We start from the raw sequence: 22,877 nt of genomic DNA, 5'->3' as shown, positions 1-22,877 counted from the left end.
ACTCCAGCCTAGATAACAAGAGCAAAACTCCATCTTGAAAAAAAAAAAAAAAAAAAAGAGAAGAAGAAGAAGAAAGAAAAGAAAAGAAAAGAAAAAGAAAAGTCCCATACTGAATTCATTGTAGTTGGCATCTATGAAGCATCTAGATTCACTGTTTGATACCCATCCTAGCACTTCCATGCCTCCCCCAGGATGAATGACTATGGGGTCCCAGCAAAGGTCAAGTGTCTGGGATAGGTTCTAGGAGAATGCAGTACAGTACATCCAGTATTTTCTTTCTTTCTTTCCTTTTTTTTTTGAGACAGAGTCTTGCTCTGTCGCCCAGGCTGGAGTGCAACAGTGTGATCTCGGCTCACTGCAACTTCCGCCTCCCGGGTTCAAGTGATTCTCCTGCCTTAGCCTCCCGAGTAGCTGGGACTAAAGGTGCCCACCACCATGCCTGGCTAATTTTGGTATTTTTAGTAAAGACTGGGTTTCACCATATTGGCCAGGCTGGTCTCGAACTCCTGACCTCATGATCCACCCGCCTCGGCCTCCCAAAGTGCTGAGGTTACAGGCATGAACCACCGCACCCGGCCACATCCACTATTTTCTGTTTGAAAATGTTCCCAAGCCTAGAGAGTCCTGGCTTTAAAAATAGCTTAGTATACAGCAGTATAGTAAGGAAATTATAGTTAAAGATAATTTATTGTGTATTTCAAAATAACTAGGAAAGAACAATTATCATGTTTTCAACACAAAGAAAAGATATATGTTTGAGGTGATGGGCATCCAGTTATGCAGATTTGACCATGACACATTGTACACAGGGATCCAGATATCACATGTACCCCCAAAATATGTACAACTATTATATGTCAATAAAAGAGTACAAGAAGAATAAACTGTGAAAAGATCAAGAGTCAAAAACAGAAAAGAAAAGAAAGAAATAGCCTAAAGCTAGAATTTGGGGTGGATGCAGGGATGAGGGCTATGCCAGGTTTCTCTTTGACCATTGTATACTCATAAGGAGGTTTCTATGCTAAGAATCTCTATGTCAAGATGCTTAACTTGATTCATACCCTTTGGTTAAGGAAGAAACTAGGAATTTGAGGGACATGATTAAAAACTTCAATTAGGGACCATTTGTAGCATGTATTTATTTTCTTTTTGTAATTTTGCTATCATCTCTGGGCATCTTCTTCCAGATGTTTTGGCTGGTCACCTTGACCCTAATGGAGTCTTCAGATTATTAGAAGATGCAAGAGGAGAGCCCAAAAGTTCTTGTTCCTAACCCTTGGATATGCCTGATAAGGCCTTGTGAATCCAAATACCACATTCCTTCTTTCCAGCCATGAAGTACCTGAGAGTGGCTCTGCTCGGGCAGGTCTTGGCATTGGGCTGAAGGTGATGTCCTCTATTCCCCAGAATGGGGTGGGGACTGGGAACCGTTACACGTGACAGTGGACTGAGATGCTTTGTCTGAGTTAGTTCTTACATCTCAATTACAATATGTGTGTCTGAGTTCATTTGGGCAGCTATAACAAAATGCCATCAACTTGTTAGCTTATAACAACAGAAATTTATTTCTCACAGTTCTAGAGTCTGGGAAGTCGAAGATCAAGGGGCCAGCAGATTCAGCATCTGGTGAAGGCCTGCTTTCTGGTTCATAGATGGTGCCTTCTCGCTGTATTCTCACATGGGGGAAGGGGCAGGGCAGCTCTCTGGGGCCTCTTTTATAGGGGCACTAATCCCACTCATGAAGGCCTGCTGATCTAATCACCTCCCAATGGCCCCACCTCTTAATACCATCACCTTGGGGGTTGAGATTCCAACACATAAATTTTGGGGGAACACAAACATTCAGACCATAGCAGATTAATTTCCAGACTCTCAGAGAAATCCTTATCAAATAAATTAATTCAGAAGAAAATCCCCAAACTAATTAGTGTGGATCGTTTTTACCGTTCCTGTGAGTCAGAGCTGATGTGCTCACTGCCTGTGTCCCCTCCTGCCCTTGCCCCCCGCAGGGAGATAACTGAGCCATGCCTTTTGCCACCCACTCTCCCTGTCCTCTTTGCATCTTTGGCTGGCATCCCCAGAGCACTTTCCAGATCCTCTGCATCTCTCTTCACCAGATCTCTGGCCGTTCCTAATTCTACATTCTGGACAGTTCCTGGCCTGTTGCTCTTGCTCTTTGCAGGAACCGTGGATGAGGCCTTGCCAGGACACAGGTCCTCAGTGCCTGTCACCCAACAAGCTGGTGGCCCTTCATTTAACTGAAGTCCCATTACATTAATAAGCCTCAGTTTCCCTCCCCTCAGTGACTTCAGGAAGCCTTTCTGTATCCTGGCTCTTGTTCTATGATGGTGTGTTCGATCTGTAGAGGTGGGTTTTTTTTCTTTTCACCAAATCTCAGCATTTTTCCTTTCCCTCATACTGGAGGGTTGCTTTCTGTTTCTTCCTTCCTTACCTTAGTCTCTATTACAGCAGCCCTGAAGTCCATCTGCAAGTGGGTGCATGGATCTGGGGAATGGGCAGGTAGGATCCTGGGCTCAACAGTCACATTTCTTGCTAAATTAGTGTGGTCCCAGGGGAAGGGGCTTCTGCAGATAAGGAGCCACAGAGGAGGGGATGCAGAATTCACCTTTCCTGGCTGATTTCTGTTTTGCCTAAAAACCATGTGGCTGTGACACCAGGGCACTGCTGTCTCCCCAGACAACAAATAGTAATAGCTCTCCTTTACTGCTGGCAATGATAATGGCTAACACATGCTGGCTATTCACGACGTGATAAGCTTGGTACAGAATCTATCTTATTTAATCCTTGCTTTGAAGCAATTCTATTATTCTCCCCATTTTACAGATGAGGACACTGAGGACCAAGGAGTGGCAGAGCTTTGCTAGAAACTCAACTCTGACCTCAGAGCTGGAGTGCTTCCCCTAACCCCATGCTGAAAACAGTCACTGCTGTTCTGGGACTACCCTGCCAGCTTCTTAGTTGTCAGATTTGGGAAACTGTATCAACTCTCTCAAGTGGAGGGGACACTTTGAACAAATAAATATTGACAAGCACTGTCAAAATAGCCGGGGATTCTGACCCTGTCAGGCTAATCTCTGTTCTCCCTGTGAAAGCTCTGGCTCCCGTCACTCTGGGTCACATTCCGGCCTGCCTTCGTGTCAGAGTCCCACATTGCTCTCCTCTCCTCCACAATGTGCATATTGCAAGATGGTCATCCTGTGTGTGTATTTACTTGCTGTGGCTTGTTTGGGTTCAGTTTTTTGAGTGTTCGTTTGCTTTTCCCAGACAGTATCAGATCCAGCCTTTCTGCCCCACCCCTTTTTGGAGGTACCGCTCTTTTCTACTCTGTAAATGATTGACCAGTTGGGACTGAACTTGGCTGGGACAATCTCTGTTTTCACTCCCCTTCTATGTCCATCCTCTGTACTTTCAAAGTCTCCTGGGTACTCTCCTTCTTTCCTACAAGGTTGCAACTGTGTACCTCCTGTTGCCTCTCCTAGGCCTGTTGCATCCTGGAACACAGTACGGCCAGTAAATGTTTGTTAAATGAATGGATGAATGAATGTAGTTCTCAATATGTATAATCATGGCACTCTGACAAAGCTGCTGTTATAATCCCTTTGTAAAGGAACCACATGCTTAATTTTAAGATAGAAGGATTGCAGCAACAACATTGTACGAGTTTTTCTCTTTTGACAGTTTCTGGTTCATCCGAGATCCCTGCACCTGCCAAACAGAAACTCACATTCACTCACACACCAGTTAGGTAAGAAGTAGCTGGCTAAGTATTGAGCTATTCTTGCCCAAGTCCACCATTTCCATGTAGGGGGTTGAAAGGAAGCTGATCATTTTCCTTCGGTTTTTTAAAGAATGTCCTTTGGGCTTTTTAGCATCCTTGTGACAGGCATCATGTTCATCTCAAGCTGTTTGGTGAGTACAGGGAGATGGGTCCCTGTGTCAGGTGCTATATTCTTGTTGAGATACAAAAGCTTCAGTTCTCAACTCTCCAGCCCTGGAGGGGAGAATGAGGTCTTATCAAGATTGCTTGGCAAAGTGTATTATTCATAAACCCACCTGGCTTATCACCAAAAAAATGTTATGTTCACTGAGAGAGGCTCTTAAAGAATTCTCTGTTAATATTTGCTTTGTCATTTCAGAAAGCCTTTAGCTAGGCCTGATCAGACAGTTATTTCTGGCTGGGTACAAATTCTGTTTTCAGAATATTGCTTGGCTCTTTGTTCCTTTCCCCTCTGTGCTGCCCACCCCCTTGCCTGACTCATCTCTTCTAGAACCTTCTCTGTCCTTTCCCAAACCACTGGGAGTGATTTACTAAGTACATTTCCCAGCCAGCTCCCAGACACTGGCTAGAAAGACCAATTTACAGGAATAAAATGTCCCCACATTGTAACTGGGTCATCGTCCAAAATTTATTTGAAAATCAGACATTGGAATTAACAATGTTTTTTTTTTCTCAGAGAAATAACAGTGGAGAGAAGGTCTCACGATATCCCCAGAAGCCACTTTATCTATAATGAAGCTGAATTGTAACACAAATGAGGGATCTAGGAACAGAATATGTGTGGGTGCAGAAGAGGGGACTAGTGGGGGACAGTAGGGGAGGACAGGAGGAGAAATTGGAGGAGGAAGATTTTTCTCCCTCTCTTTATTAATACAGTTCTAGTCCTGGGCCACAGTTCATAATAATCAGGTCATGTGCACACAGCCTCTTGTGGCCTTAGAGTCAGAAGTGATTGGAGTTCAGGGTCTGACTCAGGTTAAACAGACTCATACCAGCTAGATGTGCCAACCAGAATGGCAGTTAAAAAAAATGCTGGCTATCAAGCATGTTGCTACCAGTACATTTCCTCCCTGGAAGCAAATCTGCAAGGGAAGCTGGAGTGCAGTCAGAAAACTGTGTTGAGCCTCACTTAGATCAGGGATCAACTGTCACAGGACTAGACAGGACAACTTTAGACCCTACTAGTCTCTCTTCTGGCATTCTGCATAATCAAGGCTTGGGAGTTGCTTCTTTCACATTCTCTTTTCTGGGCTTTCTGGCTTTTCTTATTTATTATTATTATTTTTTGCCAGATACATTGTTGCTTTAATTGTGATGATGTCTTCAATCAGATCAGAGCCAAAATTGGTAGCCTGGGAGCCATTCTGGTTTTTTTTTTTTTTTTTATTTGTTTGTTTGTTGGCTTGTTTTAAGTTGATGTAGTATTGCTCTGATCCAACATGTGCGGATTTTGTAGTATAACTAGTGGGAAACAATTTACTTTCTATGTTCTCAGGGATCACTTTAATTCAATGTCTCCAAACCTCCAAACACGTTCCAACTACACCTTCAGCTATAGATAGCATCACTATTTTGTGTGGAGGAGGCAGAAGTGGTAGAAGAAAGAGTGGAATCAGTCCATCTTATTCCACAAATCTTCAAAATTTAAAAATATTTGCTGCCTCAAATTTTTTTCAGAAGCAGCAGGAATATAAAGTAGAACAAAATACATGAAAAAACATAAAGAGTTACTTATTGTCTTTTACCCTTAACTGAAATACTCTTTCTTCTAGAGAAAATGATGTCAGCTAGATGTTAGAAAGATGAACACACTAATTTATACTCATGTGCAAATGACTAGGTAACACTTCTAGTCACATTTTGAGAGTTTTCTTTTCTTCTTTTGAGAGAGGGCATATAGTGATACATATGTATCTTTAGTAGAATTTCAGGCAGTGTAAGTAGCTATTTCACAGAGTAGGAAAATTTAAGGAGTATTGTGGGAAAGGTTTCAGGTTCAGGTTGGTCTTTTGCTCCGGAGTTCAGCTTCTCTCTGTTACTTATATCTTCTTTTCTTTCTGGACATCAGTCTAAAAGATTCGCAAGCCTCCAAGGTTTATCACAAAAATTTTCATTCCAGTACTATCAGGACCTGTAGTTGTGGGAGTAAGAGGGAGACCAGGCTGCTAAGGGGAGAGTGAGGGCAATTTTTGGCACATTTGCACACTGGAAGTCTCCTCTACTAGCTTAACCTAACCTTTGATCCATTTCTGTTGTTCACATTTCTCACCTCTTTCCAAACGCCCAATTTTTTTTTTTTTTTTTGGTGACCATGAGCTCCCTGGCCACTTTGGTATTGGTTGACTATGACAGGTGTGCTCTCTCATCTCAGGGCCTGCCTTAGAATGCTCTTCTCCCAGATTGTCACAGTGACCCTCTGTCAACGTACTCAAATCTCTGTCCAGGGCTACCTCTTCAGAGAGCGTTCTCTGACCTACCAAAAACAGCATCTTCCTCCGTTTACTATCCCCTCACCTTGCTTTATTTTTCTTCATTGCACTTACCACTACCTGGCATATTATGTCTCTGTTGTTTAACTTTCAATCTGTCTGTTAATATCTGAATGCTAGCTGCACTTGGGAGGGATTTTTGTCTGGCTGGTCCAAAGTTAGATTCCTAGTACCAGGCCTGTGCTGGGCACAAAGTGGGCCCTCAACAAATATTTGTTAGATGAATGAATCTCTAGCTTATAAATGAGAGTTTGAAGCTTAGAAAGATTAAATGACTTAGTCAAGTCCATAAGTGCCAGAGATAGGATTACAACCCAAGTCATGTGATGCCAAAGCCTATATTCTTAGCCATTGCATGTGTGTGTGTGTGTTTGTGTGTGTGTATCTCTCAATCTTCTCCATTAAACTCTCAGGTTCTCCATCATAAGGACTATTTGTATTATATCTTGTAACCTAAATGCCTAAAATGCTCAGTATGTGAAGGGGAGACTATAAATGTCAAAGGAAAAATATATCTTTGGCTAATGGATGAGTGCTTGAACAAAGAGAAATATGTTTCCGATGAGGACACAATACAGACAAAGACCTAAGAAACACACTGGGAATTACAGAGTTCAAATGCCTTCTTAAATGGCTAGCTTATCACCAGGGGCAGCCTAGGCAGTGTGAAAAATAAAGTCTACTGAGTAAGTATAATCATTGCACATCCCCTTTTAGCAGCTGGAGTCATTGTCCCACACCTTGCCTCACAGTGCACATACAAGTTTAAATGCCTGAGATTGCTAATTTTCCAAAGACTTCATTATCGTGAGATGAGGCCATGGCAAAAATGTGCTCGTCTTTAAAACAAGGACAGATGACAAATTGATAGCACTATAAAAGGGCCACAGGACTTAGCGCTGGCTCTGAATGTCTACCAGACAGCAGACACAATATATGTTCACTGAGAGTGTTGGATCTCAAAGATACCAATGAATTTAGAGGTGTCTGAGCAACAAAAAGATTTATTTTGTTTCTTAAATTCAGAACTCTGGACTCTCAAGGGAAGATAGTGGTTTGGTAGAAAGCAGTGGTAGAATAACCAATTATTCTATATATTTTTCAGAGCCAACTTCCTTCTAACATTTTGTTTCCATTGCCACGGTAATCCTGCTTTCCTCAGCATAAGGAAGCAGGGAAGAGGTGAAATAAGAGCCCTCCCTTGGAATTGGATCACGTGAGCCAAAATAGTCAAATCCTTCCAGTGGGCCAGCTGGAGGAGGGTCCACAATTGTCTCCTAGTATCAGGGCTGTATACAATGACATGCACATCTTTATCCATCATGGAAATTGGTCGCTTACAATGCATCCCTTTTGTAGGCTAAAATAACTGGCATCCTTCTCTCCCGACCCATTTACATCCCCTTTTCCCTCATCACTCATCATCCTCTGCCCTTCCCCCAAACACGTTGTTGTCGATTTTTATTAGCTCTGAATCAAAGAAAATGTGCTGGAGAATATTGCACCAGGGAAGCAACATTTCAATGCTTAATTACTTGAGGTGCTTCCTAAATTAAACTAGCCGGTTTCCTACCCTCTTTAATATTTTTTCTTTCTGTGTAAAGATGAAGTAAATCTCCTGTCAAAGGATTGGAGAGAAGGAACCAACTGTCTTTCACTCACCCACTTAGAACCTTCTGGAAGCCCTGACTGCCTTGCTGTAAGGTCGGCTGAATGGAAAGAGACAAAGGCTGTTGGCCCTGATAACAGAGGACACGGAGAACACTGACGGGCCAGCACAGAGAGGTGTGTGGAGAAATGGATGCCCTGTAGGGTATGCATACCATGGCTTGGCTCCTTTGAGAGATTGAGTGTTTAGATCTGGAAGAGTGTCTCTCTGGATTAATAATAAATAGATTCGTAGCTTGGACTGATGTAAATAACAACGTTAACAGAAGGTATTGAGAAAGGACATCTCTCACCAGATCAGCAAAACAATAGACACATGTCCTTGCCCCTGGTAGAGAAATGGGAGTAAAATGTACCCTCATTTGTAACTGGTAGAAATATGAATTGTTACAGCTTTTTTGGAAGGCAATCTGGCCACAGATATTACACTGAGCCACCTGCTCAAAGAGAGGCCTTCCCTGACCATCCTATCTAAGGCTCTAAGGCAGCATATTCTGAGAGTCTCTATCATATGTCCTATTACATTTTTCTTTGTAAAATTTCCCATTGTCTGAACTTTTATATATATATAATATATTCTGTGTATCACTTTATTAACATATAATTAGCATACATAAATTGCACATATTTGAAGGGTACAATTGAATATATGTGCACAGTGATGAAACCACCACCACAATCAGGATAATAAAGAAGTCCTTCACCCCGAAAAGTTCTCTCCTGCCCCTGGATAATCCGTCGCACTAATTCCCTATAGGCAATCACAGAACTGCTTTCTGTCTCTGTTGATTAGTTTGCATTTTCTAGAATTTTATGTAAATGGAATTATACAAAATGTTCTTTTTTTAATCTGGCTTCCTTTACTCAGCATGATTGTCTTGAGATTTATTCAAAATATAAGATTTGTTCAAAATATGCTGAGTATAATGTGTTATCAATGCTCCATTGCATTTTATTGCTGAGTAGCATCTCAATGTATGGATGTAATTTGTTTATCCATTTGCCTGTTGGTGGAGGAGGCGCGGGGGCATTTGGATTGTTTCCAGTTGTTACTGCTTATTCCAAAGAAAGCTGCTTTGAATGTTTGTTTCCAAGTGTTTGTATGGATTCATGCCTTCATTTCTCTGTGGCATATATCTAAGAGTAAACGGCTGCATCATATGGTAGGTTTAATGTGATGCTTAACATTTTAACAAACTATCAAACTGTTTTCCCAAAGAGACATATGATTTTACATTTCCACTAAGGGTGTATGAAAGGTCTCATTACCCCACATCAAAAGAATGTATAAAACAAATATGTACAGTTTAATTTAAAAATTAATTTGGGATGTACCCACCACTCAAACATGAGAAAGAGAACACTTCCTGGAACTTAGGGGCTCCTAGACTCCCTCTCTCTATCATGCCCTTCCCTTCCCACCAGAGATAACCAGTGTCCTGAATTTTGTGTTAGTTGTTCCCTTGATTTTCTTTATCACTTTACTACCTATTAATATATAGCCCCTACACATTAACTTGTTCAATTTTTCCAGTTTTTCATTTTTTGAAATGAAATCCACATGACTTATCTCCTTCACTCAGTATATTTTTGAGATACAACCACATGAATATGCATAGATATTGCTCACTGAATTTAATAGCCATTTATTATTTTGTATGAACAAACCTCAATTTTTACATCTGTTGTACTGTTGATGAGCATTTGGACTGTGTACATTTGCACAAGTAAATGTGTATATATTCAAGAATGTTTGAACATATGTTATATATATTATATATAATATATGTATATACAATATATGTACATATGTATATACAGTTGACCCTTGAACAACATGGGTTTGAACTGTGTGGGTCCACTGAGAGAACTTTTGAGTGTGAAAGACTTGTTTATTATTGTGTACATATATTCAAGTTTTTTCAACCAAATATGGATCAAAAATACAGTATTTGCTGGATGCAAAACCCATGTTTATGAAAAGCCAAATTTTCCTATATGTGGGTTCTGCAGGGCCAACTACAGGACTTGAATATGTGTGCATTTTGGGATATTCTGGCATCCTGGAACCAATCCCCTGCATATATCAACAGATGACTCTACGAACGCATATATTATAGAGAAATTGCTGAATCATAGGGTATGCATATGTTCAGTTCTGTAAGGTACTGCCAATTGTTTCCCAAAGTGTTTGTGATAACTCATACTCCTACTAATAGCATGAAAGTTTTTGTTTCATAACAACAATACTTAACATTGTCTGATCTTTAAAGTTTTGTCAAACTGGAAGTTGTGAAATGGTATCTCATTGCAGTTTTAATTTTCACTTCTGTGAATACAAAAGTTTGATAATTTTTTCATTGTTTATCAGCCTTAGTTTTTTTTGTGAAATTTTTCATAATTTTTCCCATTTTATTGATTGGCAATCTCTGTATTATTAATTTGTAGTAATTTTTTATACATTCTAAATACTAAATCTTTGTTTATATTAGTTGCAAATATCTTGTCACAATTTGTGGCTTGTCTTCATTGTCTTTATAGTGTTTTTTAGAAAACAAAAATTGTCAATTTTCATATATTGTTTTATCAATCTTCTCCTTTATGGATTATACTTTGTACATTTATATTTTTAATTTTTTATTTTTAATTGACAAATAACAATTATATGTACTTATGAGGTACAATGTGATGTTTTGATATGCTTACAATGTGGATCGATTAAATCAGGACAATTAACAAATCCATCACTACATACTTATCACTTTTTGTGGTGAAAACATTTAAAATCTCTTTTAGCAATTTTGAAATATACAATGCATTATTATTTATCATAGTCACGATTCTGTTTAATAGATCACTAAAGCTTATTCCTCTTGTCTGACTGAAACTGTTGTTCATCATATTTAAGATGTTGAAAAGGAGTAGTAAAAGCAGATATTTTGGGATATTTCCTGATCTCAAGCATTTTTACCATTAAGTATGTTGTTTACTATTACTTTTCTTTCACTTATCACGTTAAGGAAATTTCTTTTTATTCCAAGTTTCATAAGAGTTATATGTTTGTTAAATCCGAAAGAATGATATATTTTATCAAATGCTCTTTCTGCGTCTCCTCTGTCGATCATGTGTTTACTCTTATAATTTATGGCTATGATAGATTGTACTTACTAACTTTTAAAGGTTCAACCAGCCTTACATTCTTAGGATATACCCAATTTGATCTTGACGTTTTATCTTTCTTTACACATCGCTGAATTCATTTTGTTAATATTTTGTTTAGGATTCTTGCATCTACTTCTTCATTGAGAATGACCTGCTATCTGCCTTTTTATTCTTATCTGAATATGTTATGATGGATATTCTGGATTCATAGAATGAATTGGAATATGTCCTCTTTTTATTGTTTTTTTTTTACAGCTTTATAGAGGTATAATCTATATAAAGCTAACATCCACCTTTTTTTGCCAGAAGACAATGAAGAAAACTTCTACTTTTTTTTAAGTGTACAGTTTGATGTGTTTTGGAAAAATGTATGCCTTATGCAGCTATCACCATGAGTTTTACGATACTATTATCACTCTGAAAAATTGTGGACAATTACAGTTGGATCTTTTTTTAAAAATCCAGTGTATCAATCTATGTCTTTTGATTAAAGTATTTAGTGCAGTCACATTTAGTGTAATAATTGATATGTTTGGATTTGTTTATGACTTTTTGCTATTTTATATTTGTCTAATCTCTCATTTTTCTTCCATAACTGCTTTATTTCTTACTTCGCACTACATAAATATCTTTTATTGTACTATTTTAACTCCTCTATTAACTTTTAGCTATATTTCTTTGAATTATTTTTGGTGATTATTCTGGGGATTAATATATGCGTCTTTATTTTATTATAGTCTACTTTAAGTAGACTTATTTTCAATAAGAGATAATACGTTTGCCCCAATATAGCTTCATTACATTCCTCTTCTTTGTAATATTATTGTCATATATGTTTTCCCTTCAGCCTGAAGGACTTCCTTCAACATTTCTCATAGCGCATGTCTGCCAGGATTGATTTCCTCACATTTTGTTTATCTTGAAATTTTCTTATTTTGCTTTCATTTTGAGGAATAACTTTATTGACTATAAAATTCTTAGTTTACAGTATTCTTTCTTTATGCACTTTGAAAATGTTTGTGCAACATATTTTGACGTCCATTTTTTATGGCAAGAAGCCAGCCATTAATTGCATCATTGTTACCCTATATGTAATGGTCATTTTTCTTGTTGCTTTGAAGATTTTTCTCATTAGCTTTCAGTAATTTGAATATGATGCATCTAGATATGGTTTTCTTTGTGTCTATACTACTGGGATACATTGAGCATCTTGGACCTGGAAGTTAATGTTTTCACCAAGCTTGGGAAATTTTGTGTTATTATTTCTTCATATACTTTCCTGCTTCTTTCTCTCTGTTCTTCTGGAACTCCATTTAGACATATGATAAAATGGTTCATATTTCCCAATAGATCTCTCAGTCTCTTCGTTTTTCTTCCATCTTTTTTCTCTGTGTTCTATGTTCAAGGTCACTGATTCTTTCCTCTGCTATCTCAAATCTGCTATTGAGGCCATTTAGTATTTTTTTTTAATTTTAGTTAGTGTATCTTTCAGTTTTAGAATTTCCATTTGATTCATTTTTATAGTTTTCATGTATCTGTTAGGGTCCCTATGTGTTCACTCATTATTAGTATATTTTCCTTTATTTTAAAGATATAATTTATTTTAATTTGTCGAATATATTTATAGTAGCTACTTTCATATCTTTGTATGCTAAATTCAACATCTGTGCCTGCTTAGAATCAGTTTCTATTGACTTCCTTTTTTCCTGAGTATGAGTAACACTTTACTATTCTTTGCCTGTCTAGTAATTTTGGTTAAAACCTGGGTATTGTAGGTAATACACAACAGCAATTCTGGATTTGGGGTCTTGGGGGGGTAATTGTTTTCTTGTTTGTTTGTTTTAATGGGCAATTTAATTTCCTGGACTAAAGCTTCAAAATCTGTCTCCTTTATGGTGTGAAATTGCTGATGTCGCTGCTCAGATTGGCTTTTAAAAAACACCTGGCCCCTTGGGGCTCTCTCCTGTGCTTGCATAGTTTAGCGGTCAGCCAGCAATTAGTGCCGAGGGTGTGTTCAGACACATCAAGTCAGTAAGACTTCCACCTTCTGACCTCAAGAAAATTCGGACTTTCACTTTCCTCCTCTGCACACTAGTAATGGTGTAGTTTAGCAGTCAGAACGAGGGTGTGTACAGAGTTTATTATTTCAGCTCTTCCACGACTCTTTTGCCTCCAAAATGTCCCCCTTAAATTTCTAGCAGTTTTCCACTAATCCTGAACGAAACCTGCCACTTCTTGCAAATAAAGCTGCAGGGTTTCCCTGCAGAGCTGTAGGGGATAGGGAAACCCCACACGAGAAGGCTCAAATTCACTGTTCTATGGAACAATCTTTTTGTTCTGCCATTCTTAGAACTGAAGTCTTAGATATGCTTTTCCTGATATTGCCTTCATGTGCTATTCCCATAATTTTCTGTGGGTCTATAAACAGGAAACATTTTTTTCTACTTGGGAATTGCTGGACACAAGCTCTTGGAGGTTTTCTTCATGCTTCATACATAAGTATACATCTGCTGGACATTCACAAAACATAGTTTGTGAGTCCTGGGGACTTAGACTGTGACTCCTCCCAGTACTCTGGCAGGTTCTTGCGGCTTAAGCCACAGCTTCTTCTAGTTATCCTGCACCTCCGAGTAAATTTTGGCAAGAATTCCAAGACATGGCAAATAAGAAGCACCAAGAGAAGTTTGTGTCAGAAAAGAATGAGAAGGCAGCCAATTAGAAGTACCTTTGAGGGATGGTCCAAGCACAAGTTTATGAAGAGCTCAAGACCAGAGTATCTACTTGGTCCTCCAAGAATTGGTCCTGCTCTGGAGCCTTGGATCCTACATTCTTCAGATGGCCTGGGAAGCACAACTCTTTTCCTCTTAGTGGTCCTTGTCTTTTCTTTCTCTTTTATAATTGTCAAAAAGTGTTTGTGTAAGTTTAGAATCATATATTCTTTGAATTTTTGTAGGCCTAATTTTTTTTTTTTTTTTTTTTGAGACAGAGTCTCGCTCTTTCGCCCAGGCCGGACTGCAGTGGTGCTATCTCTATCTCGCGCAAGCTCTGCCTCCCGGGTTCTCGCCTTTCTCCTGCCTCAGCCTCCCAAGTAGCTGGGACTACAGGTGCCCATTGCCGCGTCCGGCTAATTTTTTGTATTTTTAGAAGAGACGGGGTTTCACTGTGTTAGCCAGGATGGTCTCGATCTCCTGACCTCGTGATCTGCCTGCCTCAGCCTCCCAAAGTGCTGGGATTACAGGCATGAGCTACCGTGCCCGGCCAGGCCTGAGTTTTAAAGTCATCCAGGCTTGTGGTTTTCTTTGTGCAAATATTTCTGTCTATGATTTAATATTATATTTATTTATAGTTAGAGGACATTTCAGGTGTCATATTTTATTGTGTGCATTTTGGATATGTTGTATTTTTCTATGATTTTAAAGTTTCATTTATGTTTTCTAGTGTATTAGTTAAAAATTATTTATAGTATCTTGTATTTATTTGTTCAATTTCTATATCGTCTGTAAATTTGTCCCATTTACAGCATAGGCCCATTTACCAAGGCCATTATGAAGACACTAGTGAGACATGCACTGCTGAGACATTCAGTGGTCTCTCCTGTGTAGGCCAGGATGATGGTAGGAAACGTAGTCACTGAATTGGCTCCTTAACATCCACCATAATCAACAGAACCCCAAAGTTAGAGAGGCCAATTGTGACACTTAACTCCCAGAAGCCAGGGGGCCACAGTTATTATATTAACTGGCAAGGTTGGAAAGACAGTCAAGAGGTCTTGATGTGTAGGGAGTTATGGACACGGTAAATAGAATATGGGGTATCTTAGGGCAAGCTACCATAGGGTGGTACTTAACATTAACAACAAGAAGAAGGCAAAGCAGGCCTCCCAAAGTGCTGGGATTATAGGGGTGAGCCACCATGCCCACCCACGTGGATCACGAGGTCAGGAGATTGAGACCATCCTGGCCAACATGGTGAAACCCTGTCTCTACTAAAATACAAAAAAATTAGCCAGGCATGGTGGCACATGCCTGTAGTCCCAGCTACTCAGGAGGCTGAGGCAGGGGAATAGCTTGAACCTGCGAGGCAGAGGTTACAGTGAGCCGAGATCGCGCCACCGCACTCCAGCCTGGTGACAAAGCAAGACTCCATCTAAAAAAAAAAAAACCAAAAACAAGAAGGCAGGAATGGAGGAGCAGAAGCTTGAGTGCAGTTAACCCAATAAAAGTCAAGAACAAGGTCCCCAGAAGGAAATCTCCAGTAAGCACAAAATTAATAATTTCTCTATTCCTTGGTCAAAGGGACCTGCAGCCACTTACTTAGGTGAATGTGCACTGGGGAAAGAGGACTACCCAGGCATTTCAAATACAATTAGATACAGGGTTGGAGTAGCTGTTGATACCTAAAGACACCATTTCATCATGGCCCACCTAGTAGAGTAGGGGCTAGCAGGAGCCAGGTAATATATGAAATCCTGACTAAAATATTGCTTACAATGGGTCAACTGAGTTTGTGGACCCACTCAGTCGTCATCTTCCCCAATTCCTGTGTGCATAATTGATATCAATATACCTGGCATTGGATCCTCAGCCTATGAGATAAGAGCTGTCATTGCGGGTCCAAATGGAAATTTCTGAAATTGCCTCTCCTGGCCAAAATAGTAAATTTAAAAATATCTATCACATTTCACAAGGAGGTGGCAAAGAATAATGCTACCATTGAAGCTTTAAAATATGCAGAGGTGGCAGTCTTTATTATATATCCATTAATTAGTCTGGGCCCTGCAGAAACCAGATTAATCTTGGAAAATGAAAGCAGACTACTGCAAGCTCAAATAAATAGGCACCTTAATTGTAGTTGCTGTACTATACTTGAGTGCCCTTGCTAGAGCAGATTGATAAATAAGGCCTCAGACACGTGGTATAAGGCTAATGCTTTTGTGAATGTGTTCTTTTCTTTTCTGATCAGAAAAGAAGTTTAGAAATAGTTCATTTGGAATAGACAATGAATATTCATTTATAGTTTTGCCCTAGGGCTGTTAATTTTCCTGCCCTCTGTCTAATACATTCCAAAGAGATCTAGACTGTCTGAACATCTTGTAAAACATCACATTATCCCATTACATCATGCTGATTGAGACAAATGAGCAACAGGGGGTACTATATTGAAGTCCATTTAAGACTCATGGGCTCCAGACATTGGGAGAAAAACTCTTATGATGATTCAAGAACCCGCTACTTTAGTAAAGTTTTTAGGGGTGTGGTGGTCTGAGATGTGCTAAGACATCTCCACCAAAGTAAAAGAAAAATGATTGCATCTTTCATCCCTTACCACTAAGAAGGAAGCACAGTGCCTGGCAGACCACTTTTTTAGGTTCTAGAGACAACACATTCTGCACGCAGGAATATTGTCCTGGCCTATGTGCCTGGTGACACAGGAGGCTGCCACCTCTGTATGCCACCCAGTGTAGGAAACAGCTCTGCAGCAGATCCAGGCTGTGGTGCAAGCAACCCTGCTATCTTAGGCAGTTCATGCTGCTATAACAAATTCCCATAGACTGGGTGGTTTAAGCAGCACATATTTAATTCTGGAAGTTCTAGAGGCTGGCAAATCTAAGCTTTAGCACCAGTAGATCTGGTGTCTGATAAGAGCCTCTACTTAGTTTGCAGATGACTGTTCTTCTCGTTGTATCCTTACATAACAGAGAGAAGAGAGTGAGAGAAAGCTCCAGTTTCTCTTTTTTATAAGGGCACTCATCCCATTTATCAGGACTCTACTACTCTCATGACCTAATTACCTTCCAAAGACCCCATCTCCTAATATTATCACATTGAGGTTTAGGATTTCAACATATGAATTCTAGGTAAGGAGACACAAATATTCAACCCATAACACGTACCGCTCAGGCCATATAACACCTGTTAGAGGCTATGGTGTTGGCGGTATCAGTGGTGGGAAGAGATGCAGTGTGAAATTTCTGGCAAGGCTGTGTGGGTGGATCACAGCACAGGCCTTTGGAGTTCTGGAGCAAGGTCATGCCATGTGTAGCAGAGAATTATGTCTCTGGAAAAATGGCTCTTGGCATGATACTGGGCCCTGGCGGAGATAGAATGCTTGGTTATTTGGAACACAATGGCCCTGCACCTGGAACTATCCACTCTGATCTGGGGTCTATCAAAACTGTCAAATCACCAAGTTGGACCAGACCGGGAGTGGTCTGTTGTAACATGGAAATGTTACAGGATTAAGCCTATGTAGGACCAGAGGGCACAAACTAACTGCATGAGCAGGTTATCCACACTTCCATGTTGCTCGCTAAGGTCGCACCAGTACCCATTTCCCAGCTCACACCTATGGCTGCAGGGGGCTGTCACATGATCAGCTGAGGCAGGAGGAAAAAGCCTGAACCTGGTGTATAGCTAGGTTGACTTGGTAAGAGGAAGTAAGCTGGAAACAGATGGTGCTGCATTACATCCATATTCAGGGCTGACTTGAAACTCAGTGAAAAGGAATATATTCCCAGGCGTGGAGCTGCAACCTGTGGTCATTCACTTTGAGTGTAAGGAGAAGTAGCCCAGTGTAAAATACATTTATAGATTCCTGGGTAATGTCTGATGACCTGGTTAGACGGTCAGAGATCCAGAAGGAAAAAACTGGAAGATCAGAAACAAGGCTGTGTGGGGTAGAGGCCTGTGGATGGACACATGGGAGTGGGAACAATGTGTGATTTTTCCATCACACTTTAACACCCACCAGAAAGCATTCAACAGAAGAATCATTGAATAATAAAGTAAACAAAATGAGTCAGTTAGTTGACATTAGCCAGCCCTCATCATAGCCACCCCAGAACTGGAATCATGGGCTTGTAAATATAGTTGTTGTGGTGGCAGAGATGGAGGCATCTGTTCAGGGAACCCATTTCACCACAACAAATTTGTGGGAATGGACCCTTGACCATAGAATCCACTGGTTGTATCATATACTACACCACACAGCGTACAGTATTCAGTGCAGGCAGCCTCATAGAACACAGGAATGGCCTACAGACAGCACAGCTGAAAACACAGCATGAGCTCTCACTTGCAAAGGCCAATCTAACTCTTGCTCCTTCTGAAAGTACAAACAGACAGCAGCCACCAATGTTTAGCCTTCAACATCGCGCCGTTCGCAGAGCAGACCAACTGGCCACTGGTGGCAAATTAAACACTTTAGGATCCCTCCATCTTAGAAGGGCTAGTAGCTTTCCTCACAGGGATACCTATTCTGGTTTGGATTTGCCTTACCTGTCTGCATAACTTCAGCCAGTCCCATGATTCAGGGCTTACAGAATGCCTGACATGCAGGTATGAAAATCCATACAATGCAGCTATCCAAGCGACCCCCTTCATAGCAAAGGATTTGTGGGAATGGGTTCTTGATCATGTAATCCACAAGTTGTGTCGTTGTATCACATATTGCACTATACACTGACAATCAGTCTCATAGAACACGGGAAAGATCTACTGAAAGCAGAACTGAAGCATCAGTTTAGAGCCAACGCTCTGTAACGAAAGGTGCCATTCCTTAAGATGCAGTATATATACTAAATCAGAGACCTCTATGTAGTGCTTGTTCCCAACAGGAAGAATACATGTGTCTGGGAATCAAGGGGTGGAAGCAGGAGTGGCTCTACTTGACATTACACTCGATGATCCATTGATGAACTTCATATTTTTCATTCCCACAACTCTGAACACTGCAAAGTCAGAGGCCCAGGGGGTGTACTTTTGCCAGGACGCAGAGCAAATATCCCATTGACTACAAGCTATGCCTGTTGTTAGGGTCCATTGATCACTTGGTGTCCAAGGTCCAGCAGGAAAAAAAGAGGAATTGCCATCTTGGAAGGGACAGCTGACCCTGATCAGCAGTAAAAGTTTGGGCTGTTCTTACACAATGGGGGCTGAGAAAAATGCATGTGACAGTCAGCCGATGTACTTAGGCAGTTCCTGGTATTCTCTTGTCCAGTTTTCACTGTGAATGGATATATGCAGTGAACCTGGCTTGAGACATCTCAAACCCCTCGATGATGAAGTTTTGGGTCACACCAACCGATAAAGTACCAAGATTTGCAAAACAGCTGAAGATAATGAAAATTTAGAATGGATAGTGAAGAAGGGAGAAGATATATATCAGTTGCAGCTTCATGACCAACTGCAGCAGCAGGGGCTGTCATTATCCTGCTAATATCTCTCTTCTAAGATTTTTCTGAAAGAAAGAAACCCATAGGAACCCTGAAGGAGTTGCTCCTTGAACATACGCAGAAAGGAGATCTATGTGGCACAAAGGGTAGTATGTGACAGCCATGGAGGCAGGCTGTTCAGACTCCTTCAAGAGAGCCAGGTGTGGGAAGCACAGCTGACTGACAATTTCTAGCTATTGCCCCTTTGTATCTACCATAGTTTTCATGCCTATGCCATGCTTTCCCTGGCTGCTGCCAGCCAATGACTGAATATCATGGAGAGTACTACAGGCAGTCTCCATTTTGGCCCAATGCCAGACACATCCAGTAGGCAACATTTGTTCAGGAATACCTACCTCTTCAGCTTGATCTAGGCTTTCTTAGAACTCTGTAGCAATTTGAGACTCAACTTACATAATTATTTCTTTCCTCCCTCCTTTTACAGGTGTCAAACCTACATTGCAGCCTGAAGGATGTCTTCACTTCCTCCTGCTCCTTCGCCTTGTATCCTTCATAGATTTTTCCCGCAATAAATATTTGCATATCTAATCTCATCTTGGGTGTCTGCTTTTCAGAGAACCCAAACTAGCACTGTTACATGGTCTTCCATTACATATGAAGTGATATGATATTAAGTCAAGATACACTAGGTTAAGGATACACATTGTGTTTCTCACAGCAACCATAACAATATAAAATAAGGATATATAGCTTAAAAGCCTGTAGGTGAGGTAAAATAAAATGGTGTTTTAAAACTAAAATACGTTTTAAAATTTTTTTTTAAAATTTTTTTAGAAAACAAAGGAGTCAAGAAAGTAGTGATAAGTAGAAAGAAACAACAAATTGGTCAAATTAAGCCTAACCATATCAATAAAATATAAATGAATTAAACGGTTCAATTAAAAGTCAGAGATTGTTTGATTGAATAAAAAGAAAGATTCACTTGTATGTTGTTTATGAGACATATACTTTAAATACAAAGCCACAAAGAGTTGAAAAAGAAGAATGGAAAAACTATACCATACAAACACTAATTATAAGAACTTTGATTTGACTTTGTTAATATCAGACCAAATAAACATCAAGTCCAAAAGCAATACAGGAATAACACTAAAAATCAATACAACTAAATTAAAAACTAAACAAATCCAGAATTATGAGCATAGATTTTAACAGTCCTCTCTCATTAATTGAAAGAATATGTAGATTGAAAATCAGCAACAATATAGAACTGGGGTCTTAAAACTAAACCCATCTAAAAACTATAGCCAACTCTGGTTACCTTATTTATTTAGGTATTGTTTATAGCTGGTTTTGTATTATAGGAACAGAAATGAATAGTTGCTATTGAGAGTGTGTGGCCTGCAAAGCTGAAAATATTGACTGTCTAGCTCTTTACAGAAAGTTTGCTGACTTCTCATATAATAGATTTCAATAACTCAGCCAACAAATGTAATCTAATTCATATTTATAAATCACTTCCCCTACAATTACAGAGTTTGCATTCTTTTCACGCGTCCATGGAACAATGTGTTTAGCAACATAAAACAAATCTCAATGCATTTCAAGTGATTGTATATATGTTCTCTCATCACAATAATTAAATTAGAAATCGGTAACAAAATATATATCTATGAAAATCCTCAACTATTTGAAAATTTAGTAACACACTTTGTAAATAACCTAAGGGTCAAAGAGGAAATCATAAGAAAAATTTTAGAACATTTTGAACTGCATGGAAATGAGAGAACAACATGTCAAAATTAGTGGGATGCAACTATAGAAATCCTCAGGGAAAAAGTTGTAGCATTAAATACTTACAATAGAAAACAAGTGAGATATAAAATCAATGATCCAAACTTTCACCAAAAAAGCTAGGAAAAGAAGAGCAAATGATACCAAAATACATAGAATATAAAAATATAAATATAACAGTTCAAGTCAATAAAACAATAAGCATACAAACAATTGGCAAAATCCACAAAACCAAGAGTTGTTTCATTGAAAAAGATTAACAAAATTGATGAGCTTAGAGCAAGATAGATCAAGAAAAAAAAGAGAATAATTCAACAATATTAAGAATGAGAGAGGACATTACCACAGCTCCTATAGGCATTGAAAAAATAATAAGAAAATTTTATGAACAAATTTTAATGCCAACAAATTTGGTAATTTAAATGAAATAGACAAATTTATTGAAAGATAAAACTAACACAAGAAAAAATATAAAATCTGAATAGCTATACATATCTGTAACAGAATTTAAATTCATAATTTAAAAAATACACACACACACAAACACACACACACACACAAACCAGACTGCATGGCTTCACTAGTGAGCTCTATTCAACATTTATGCAAGAAATAGTATCAATCTTATATATATTGTCAGAATGGAGAGGAGAAGGAGATGTTTCCCAACTAATTGTATAAGGTCAGCATAAGTATGATACTAAAAGCTGACAATGACACTAAAGAAAAGAAAATTACAGGCCGGGCGCGGTGGCTCACGCCTGTAATCCCAGCACTTTGGGAGGCCGAGGCGGGTGGATCACGAGGTCAGGAGATCGAGACCATCCTGGCTAACACGGTGAAACCCCGTCTCTACTAAAAATACTAAAAATTAGCCGGGTGTGGTGGCGGGCGCCTGTAGTCACAGCTACTCGGGAGGCTGAGGCAGGAGAATCACTTGAACCTGGGAGGCGGAGCTTGCAGTGAGCCGAGATCGCAACACTGCACTCCAGCCTGGGCGACAGAGCGAGACTCCGTCTCAAAAAAAAAAAAAAAAAAAAAAAGAAAATTACAGACTAATATTCCTCATAAACCTAGATGCAAAAATTCTTACCAATATTGCAATTAGAATCAAGCAATTGAGGATAACATATAAAGACCAAGTGGGGCATTGTTCCAGGAAGTCAAAGTTGGTTTAATATTAGTAAAATCAATAAAAGTAAGTTTGTGTATTAACAGAATCAAGGAGAAAACATACGATTGGCTCAATAGATGCAGAAAAAGCATTTGACCACAGTCCAACATTAATTCATGATGAAAATAAAAGCTCTTAACAAATTAGGTATAAAAGGAAACTTCCTCAATCTGATAAAGGCAACCTACAAAATAACAACAGCTAACATGATATATTAAAACTAAAATATTGAATGTTTCCCCTCTAAGATTAGTAACAAGTCAAGATTATCTGTTCAAATATACCACTTACATTCAACATTGTATTGGAGATCTTAGCCAGGGAAAAAAGCAACCATTAAAAAACTAAGAGACAAAAGAATTGGGAAGAAGAAGTAGAACTGTCAGAGGTTGCAGACATAAATAATTTGATTTCAAAGGAATCTACCAAAACTATTCAAACTAAGAAGTGAATTTAGCAAGGTCACAGGATACAAAGCCAATATATAAAAATAGATTGTATTTCTATATATTAGGAATAAAAACTAGAACATTAAATATAAAAGTTTATATTTATAACAGCATTATAAAGCATAAAATGCTGAGGAATAAATTTATTAGAAGATGTGCAAGACTTCTA

At 39.1% G+C, this 22,877-nt stretch overlaps 1 long non-coding RNA gene across 1 annotated transcript in view; it reads left to right on the top strand.

Annotated features, from left to right (window-relative positions):
- LOC109023822 (uncharacterized) overlaps positions 1-19,864 on the top strand; it is a 42,166-nt gene extending 22,302 nt beyond the window's left edge. Inside the window, exons 2-3 of the long non-coding RNA XR_002003274.3 lie at positions 7,959-8,073; positions 19,776-19,864. This is a non-coding gene — a long non-coding RNA (uncharacterized lncRNA). The remainder of the gene's footprint in view (positions 1-7,958; positions 8,074-19,775) is intronic.
- Positions 19,865-22,877: the final 3,013 nt, after the last annotated feature.

This window comes from Gorilla gorilla, chromosome 19 (genome assembly GCF_029281585.2).
Source record: "Gorilla gorilla gorilla isolate KB3781 chromosome 19, NHGRI_mGorGor1-v2.1_pri, whole genome shotgun sequence".
Taxonomy (NCBI): domain Eukaryota; kingdom Metazoa; phylum Chordata; class Mammalia; order Primates; family Hominidae; genus Gorilla; species Gorilla gorilla.
Note: the sequence above shows the minus strand (reverse complement) of the source record. Positions and strands in the feature narration are given on the sequence as shown.